We start from the raw sequence: 8,525 nt of genomic DNA on the forward strand, positions 1-8,525 counted from the left end.
GTAAGGTTATGCCTTCAGGAAGACAGCATATCTCAAACACATTAAACAGTGCGAGTAGCCTAGTGTCTCTGTCAGCGGCAACCTTTCTGTCCGAGCATATGACGGGCCGAGCCGCTTAAACTAATATGCGAAACGAAACTATAAACTATGTCTTACCAGTTTTTAAAGCCCTTAATATGAAGCTTGTCACATGTTTAGAACAAACTGGATTATGCACTTTCTCCACAGCAGCTCAGTGTGTCCTCCGCTATATTTTCAGATGCGCTCGTATCAAACTACTGTATATCGATATAAACGGTATTGCCTCGAATTGAATCGCTTATAAAGAAAATATCAATATATCGTACAAACTTGATATACCGCCCAGCCCTAGGGTCAAACAACAGCAAACAGGTATAATCCAGGGTGAGACAAAAGAGTAATCCAATAACAGGCGATTGTCAGGGCAGGCAGCAAGCAATCAGAGAACAAGGAACAGTCCAAGGTCAAGAGATAAGGCAGGAAAACAAGGAACTAGGAAACATGGAAAGACACGGGAACGCTACAGGCTAACAATATTGAGCAGAGTGTGAGTGATGAGGTAACAAGACACAGGTGAAGGCAATCAGTGAAGAGTCCAGCAAATGATTATGGGAAATGTAGTCTGTGAGAGTGGCAAGAGTCAGGGGTGGAGTGCCCTCTGGTGAAGTTCATGGGCACTCCAGCTGGAGATCGTGACAGAGCCCCCCTTAAGGAGCGGCTTTCAGACACTCCCAAACGAGAACAGAAATGAGTTCAGGAGGGAGGTGGAGCGGAGGCGAAACAGGGGGAGACCACATGGACCTGGCAGAACTGGGGACTGAGGCAAAGCCAGCGGAGCAGACAGGACTGAATATCCTCACGGCGGCGCAGACGACCACCACAGCAGAGCAGACGGGACCCGAAGATCCCCATGGCGGCGCAGACGACCACCAAAGCAGAGCAGATGGGACCGAAGATCCCCACAGCGGCGCAGACGACCACCACAGCAGAGCAAACGGGACCAAAGATCCCCACAGCTGTGCAGACGACCACCTCAGCAGAGAGTTTATAAACGGCCTCCTTGGCCGTGGCTGGACAGACAGAAAGTTCACAGTTGGCCTCCTTGGCCGTGACAGGACAGGCTGAGAGTTCAGAGACGGCCTCCTTGGCCGCGGCTGGACTGGCAGAGAGTTCAAAGGCACTGGAGGTTCCTCTGGAGGTTCTGCAGCACAAGCCGCCACCTCAGGAGGAGCTGGAGCGGACGCCGCTGCTTCGGGAGGTTCTGCAGCGGAAGCTAGAACCTAGAGTCATTGGAACAGTGAACGGCACTCCTGGCCATGACGAGGGAACTGGAGTCATAGGAACAGGGAATGGCAATCCTGGCCGTGACGAGGGAAATGGAACGGAGTCAATGACTGGAACGGGCTCTGGAGCGGACTCAGGGACTAGAGCAGGCTCGTGAACGGACTCCTTACTAAGCACTGGGACTGGAGCAGGCTCGGGAGTGGATTCGGGGACTGAAACGGATGCCACCGCCTCGGGAGGTTCTGCAGCGGAGGCTGCCACCTCGAACGGGAGTCATTGGAACAGTGAACGGCACTCCTGGCCATGACGAGGGAACTGGAGTCATAGGAACAGGGAATGGCAATCCTGGCCGTGACGAGGGAAATGGAACGGAGTCAATGACTGGAGCGGGCTCTGGAGCGGACTCAGGGACTAGAGCAGGCTCGTGAACGGACTCCTTACTAAGCACTGGGACTGGAGCAGGCTCGGGAGTGGATTCGGGGACTGAAACGGATGCCACCGCCTCGGGAGGTTCTGCAGCGGAGGCTGCCACCTCTGGGGGAACTGCGGGGGTGTGTGTGGCCCAAACACATAGAATGGCGACTGCCATTACAGAGAGCACTGAGTCCAGGGGAACAGTTTCTGTGAGGACCAGTGCTGAGGCCCTTGGGATGCCTGCTGCTCTGGCCGAAACCAGCGGTGGATCCTCCACACTGGAGGCCAGTCTAGGACGCCTTGGTACTGACCTTAAGGCACTGGGCATGGTCTACATGATGTGAAGAAACTCTAAAACGGCGGCCATGACGGGACGGGACTCTAAAACGGCAGCCATGACAGGGCGAGACTCTGGAACGGTGGCCATGACGGGACGAGACTCTGGTTTGGCGGCCATCTTGTGTAGAGGCTCTGGTGTGATAGCCACTGGACTGGGGAGTGCTGAGAGCACAGGAGTGGCGACCATAATCACTGGACATGGTGGTGACCTTGGTGAGCCAAGCTCCGTGGCCACCGGAGCTTGGTGTGAGGTGAAGCCTCACCTTGAAGCTTCGAACGTCATGCAGTATCGGAAGGTCGGGACAGCTGGTTTGAAAAAAATCGGCACTTCGCATGACTCGTGTGTTTGACTTTACATTGACTTGGTTGTGTGTGTGTGTACACTTATTTGGGATTCAGTAGAATAGTTTAGAATAACCTCAACACCAGACAGACACTGAATGCACGTCACACCTCTATTGCATTTTATCATGTTCTAGCTGGGGTCTCAGAGACCCCAAACAGCTCACCCAAAATATTTTTGCTACTACTCACGTCAGTTTATTAATTCTAATCACACACTTGTATATTTTATATTATTGATCAATATGTGATCCACTGACTGGACTACGCATGACACGAATTGGCACAGATTAAAAACTTTTTCAAACCATCCTCTGCTCCGCGATGTTTCGTTAGATAGGCTGGAGAAACCGAGTCTGACCACCAGATGTCGCTAATGCGCACTGTGTTAAAAAGCTTCGAGTAATGAACCGTTTTTCAGCACAATTTCATGAAAGCCTCAAACGGTTCAGAAAGCCTCGGTTTCCCATCACTGAAACAAGGAACTAGGAAACAGAAAGACACAGGAATGCTACAGGCTAACAATACTGAGCAGAGTGTGAGTGACAAACCAGGCTTTAAATAGGGTGAGACTGATGAGGTAACAAGACACAGGTGAAGGCAATCAGTGAAGAGTCCGGCAAAGGATTATGGGAAATGTAGTCTGTGAGAGTGGCAAGAGTCAGGGGTGGAGTGCCCTCAGGTGAAGTTCATGGGCACTCCAGCTGGAGATTGTGACACCTACTGTATCATATTTGATATGCAAATTTCTTGGGCCTGTAAATTATGAACATGATCAAAACTGTGCTGATAAACCTGTTGTACACAATCTACGTCGTGCCTTCTACCCCCTGATTCATAGTTTATGCTTTTGTTCTATTAAGTAAAGTATTTTTGCTGTGAAATCTTTCATGATTTTTATAATGTAAATGAAAGAATAACTTTTATATTGTTAGTAATAATTTAAGATGTACATGTACTGGGCTGAACCAGCTTGGATTTTCTTGATTATGTATTTATCTTTTTTTTTTTATGTTAAAAAATTTTGAATTTTTTTTTTCATGTTAAAAAGTAAATGTCAAATATGACGCAACAGGCTTTTGAGGAAGGTTTATTTGTCTATTTCTCAATAATCACTGAATTGCAATGATTTGCATATATGAGCCATAAAAATCTAATGTATGAAATGCAATACTAAACAAAAATCCATATGCAAACTATATTTTGTACATTTTTTACATAAGTTTGCATATGTGCTTTTGTTGAGTATCTTATTTCATACATGTACATGTACATACGTGTGTGTATATACAGGTGCATCTCAATAAATTAGAATGTCGTGGAAAAGTTCATTTATTTCAGTACTGTACACATGCCTGAAAAAAAATCCATGTATTGTGGACCTAAAATAAATTCATTATTGCTAACTAAATGATTAATGATTAAATGATTGACAATAAATGATCATTTAAGAGTTTGAAGTATCGAACTGATTTTCTGAAATAAGTAAATAGACCACAGAGTCTATATTGTAAAAAATATCTTGATATACCCCTAAAAGGGCGACATATCCCCTGAGATACAAACTTTTACAGGCAGATTATGAAAAACGTAAAAATTGAATGCATAAAATTTCAACATAAAAATTATAAGCTAATACTTTTTAAACATGTACGTCCCATACAAATATTGGAAATATGTGAAATACATCAACTTTCATATGAGGGTGAGTATTTTCCCACAACAGGCCATGATGTTGCTGCTTGTGGGCTAAAGAATGTCACCAGATCTAAACATTCACCACAAACACCTTTTCAACATGAAACCAAGAAATGAGACCTACACTTTCACTGCCTCTCAAGTCTAGATTACATTTTATAAAAGGAGATAAATAACAACTTAAATTCTCCCAAAAAGAATGTATCTGATCGCCATCTCCATTCAATAAAAGTTTTTATGGGTGATATTCTTGGTACAGTTGTAGCTATGCGCTCACATTTAAAAGATTAGATCACAAACATTAGGGCAATATATAATTTTATGAAACATGTTTTTTATATAATTTTGGAATTTGCAAGTATGCTCACTTTAAAGTACATCACACTCACAATTTTGTTCACTTCTTGATATAGTGCACTCACATGCTTTGCACTTCAGTATAAAACTCCACTATTGTGCAAGAATGGCAAATGATGTGTACTATGACACTGGATGAGCCACAAAATAAAATAAAAACATTAAAGTTCTTTGTTAATATCCTCTCTCTCTCTTCCTTCGGCTTGCTCCCTTTTTATCTGGGGTCTTCTTTATTAATATCCAATATGCACAAAAATCAATATGGTACTGATATTTTGTTTGTCCCTACTCTAAACTCTTGCAAAATATTTTTTTTGATGGACAGATAACAGAACTGGGGTCAGTAAAGCTCACCAAAGAGGCTTTAGTCTTTAGGCTTTAGTGAGTCCTGCGTCACCATGAACAAGTGTATCACTAAGGCCACCCAGATGAAGTATGTCCACCAGCGCCCTCCACCCTGGTCTGACACATTGCCAACTCTTCACATAATAACGCCAACCTACGGTAGACCCGTCCAGAAGGCTGAGTTGACCCGGCTCACTAACACCCTCCTGCACATCCCCAACCTTCATTGGCTGGTGGTGGAGGACTCAGTGCAGAGGACAGCGCTGGTGTCCAGACTGCTAGAGAACACGGGACTGAATTACACCCACTTGAACGTAGAGACGCCTGAGAATCTCAAGACACAAAAGAAGCCCAGAAATGTACGTTTCCCACGCGGCACCATGCAGAGGAACCTGGCTCTGCGCTGGCTCAGGGAACACATCAATCCAAACTCCAGTCATAAAGGAGTCGTGTATTTTGCAGATGATGACAATACTTACAGCTTGGAGCTGTTTGAGGAGGTATGGTCCATTTGGTCCACCATTCATAATGTCCTTACCATTAACCGATTCAATCTTCCTCATACCGCAGATGCGTTGGACTCGTAATGTGTCAGTCTGGCCAGTCGCCTTCGTTGGAGGTCTCCGGTATGAATCGCCCAAAATCAACTCTCAAGGCAAAGTGTTCGGCTGGAAGACGGTGTTTGACCCTCGACGACCTTTTGCCATTGACATGGCCGGGTTTGCCGTGAACCTTCAGCTCATCCTCAGCAAACCTCAAGCCTGCTTTAAGTTAAAAAGGGTAAAAGGTGGATACCAGGAAAGTAGTCTGCTACAGGGCCTGGTCACCCTCAGTGACCTGGAACCCAAAGCCGCCAACTGCACAAAGGTCAGTCGTGAATCTGAATCTTCATAACCTGGCTGGAAATGAAAAGGCTTGTCAAAGTAAACAGAAAAATGTGTTCTTCGTCTTTTTTAGATACTGGTTTGGCATACCCGGACAGAAAGACCCTTGCTTGTGAATGAAGGAGAAAAGGGATTCACGAGTGGCACCATGGAAGTATGATGAACTACTTTCAAGATGTTTTTAAACCCTGGAACAGAAGTAATAAAACGTATTGTTTATTGCACTGAATGTAAACTATCGGAGACACACTAAAGTATTTGACTTAGGCTGGAATACACTACAGGAATTTTGCCCAGATTTTGGCCCCGATTTGCAGTCTTGATGAGTCGATGCATATTTAATCTGTAAAATTTAGGGTAAAAAAACAGCAGCTGAAGTTGCTAGAACGTTACAGCCAAAAATACGATAGTAATAATTTTTTTAAAATTATTATTTCAAGGGAGTCAAAGATACAGAATTATGAAAGAAAAAAAATTAGTTACATTCAATTGAACTGACTTCCTATGCATTTCAGGATACATTTTTGCAGTGCTTCGTGAACCTGAACAGAACCGCAAAAAAATGAACAAAGAAAGTAAACAAACCAGCAGGGTAATGTACAGTGTAATAGTGAATTTGCATAGTTACAAGATTACATTTACAATACTGTTCTATTATAATATCTATTATGTCATTACTAATTCTCAGAGTCCAAAAATTCTTTCATTTCCATTTACTCCATAAAATAGCCCCCTTTTTAATTTGAAAGAAAAAGTAAGAGTTTCCATCTTATATTTCAATTACAATTGCTTTCCAGTCTTCTAGAGTGGGTGGATTATGTTGAAGCCATTTACAAGTAATAGCCTTTTTAGCTGCAACCAGGAATATCTAACGGCAATTTATCCATAGATATAATTTGTTTCATGTGTTACGTCCTCTGGACATAATTGTTTATTATTTATTATTATTTATCTTTGCTGTGGTGATGTGTTTGTGTATTGTGCAGTTTCCCTTCTCTCTCTCTCTTTCCCTTTCCCTCTGCGCAGTGTTAATTGGACGCAGCTGCAGGTGGTTATGTGGAGGATGGAGCGCGCTTAAAAGCTGAGGAGGATGGCATTGAAGTGGGTCGTTTGACATGTGGGCCGTCGGTTGATTTGGTTCGGCGTTGAGAGCGTGCTGTGTGTGCGTCGTAGAGCTCCGCGGTGTTGGTCGCTGCCGTTCTGCCCGCCGTCTCCTGCCCCAGACATTCATCGCATTTGTTGTCTTTGCGGTAGCTATTGGGTTGCTGCCGTTTGAGTGAGAGTTCTCTGTTCTTGTGTTTGCTTTAATGTACTTTGTTTGTTTTGGAAGCCGTAGGGAGGAGGTTGCCATTTACTTTATGATCCCTTGTTTTCTCCTGTTTTTGGACAGCTAGGGAGTAAGGGGAGATTAATGTGTTTTGTTTGGGTTTTGTTTTGTTAGGTAAGTTAATGTTTAATTATGTCTTAGTTAGCTTCTCTTTTGTTTGTTATTTTGGCCATAACCCCTCCTGAAGATTCACGCTTCCTGTTACGTTGTGAATTTAAAAGCTTCTTCCTTTAAATATATTCTCGCTCCGTCGTGTTTGTGTGTGAGCTGGGACAGAAGAAGAGGGGCGGGCATAGTCGCTAAATTTGATTTATTCTCTTTTTTTTTCTTTGTCCGGAATCCCCGACCCTAGACTGGGGAGGACGTGACACTCAGTGCTGAATGATATATCAATGTTTTATTTTGCAGATTTCTCTGTACTGGTGATTCGTTCACGACCATTGCATCTAGTTTTCGCCTTGCCATCTCGACTGTAGCTGAAATAGTTCCGGAGACATGTGAAGTATTTTGGTCTAGTCTTAAAGAAGAACATATGCCAGTGCCCACAGAAGATGTGTGGAGGAACACAGCTAAGAGATTCAAGGAAAGCTAGAACTTTCCCAATTGTTTGGGGGCAATGGACGGAAAGCACATTGTTATTCAGGCCCCTGGAAATTCAGGCTCCCTCTATTTCAACTACAAGGGTACATTTTCTGTGGTTTTTGCTGGCTGTAGTTGATGCGGATTATCGCTTTCTAGTGATTGACGTGGGCAGCTATGGGAGCAATAGCGATGGTGGCATCTTCTCAAATTCAGCACTTGGGAAAGGGCTCAGAGAAGGAACTTTGAATGTTCCTCCACCAGCCGAACTTCCAGGTGCTCCTGAATTAGGAAAGGTGAATCACGTCATTGTAGCAGACGAAGCTTTCCCACTGAAACCGTATCTCCTTCGTCCATACCCTGGACGATGTCTACCCAGAGACATGAAAAATAAAGTAATTTAAAGAGCAGGTCATATGGTATTGTAAAGTGTCCTAATATTGTGTTGGAGTCCCCTACAACAGGTTTAAACGCATCTAAGGTCAGAAAACATTGGTAATTTTATCAGAATATACATTTAATATTACAGTCATTTGCCAATGATTTCTAAATGGTTCATTCCAAGCCAGTTTGGAGCAAACCCCTCCCTTCCATAAGCCTACTCTGCTCTGATTGGTCAGCTGGCCAAGCCTGCTGTGATTGGCACAGAGAGGAGTCCTTGAGCAAGTTAGCGAGTGCTACCATTGACAAAGCACCTTTGCATAAAACAATAATATAGTGCTCCAATCCGTTCTTATAATAAAGACATAAAATACAAAACACTTATGCAAGTGATTGCCCACAGCTAAAGTTTAGCTGCTAAACTGTAAACACTTAAAACAATAATGGTGGATGCGTTAGCCGGATGCTAACGTGACGAACAGATGAAATGATACCGTTTGTAAACCAAAATATGTCTACTGTAATGTTTGAAGAACGACAGACAAAAGACACCC

The 8,525-nt window shown here is 43.7% G+C and overlaps 1 pseudogene; it reads left to right on the top strand.

Annotated features, from left to right (window-relative positions):
• The window catches only part of LOC107730962 (galactosylgalactosylxylosylprotein 3-beta-glucuronosyltransferase 1-like), a 7,949-nt pseudogene extending 1,876 nt beyond the window's left edge, over positions 1–6,073 (top strand).
• Positions 6,074–8,525: the final 2,452 nt, after the last annotated feature.

Source organism: Sinocyclocheilus rhinocerous, unplaced genomic scaffold (genome assembly GCF_001515625.1).
Source record: "Sinocyclocheilus rhinocerous isolate Xijiao unplaced genomic scaffold, SAMN03320098_v1.1 scaffold1330, whole genome shotgun sequence".
Classification (NCBI taxonomy): domain Eukaryota; kingdom Metazoa; phylum Chordata; class Actinopteri; order Cypriniformes; family Cyprinidae; genus Sinocyclocheilus; species Sinocyclocheilus rhinocerous.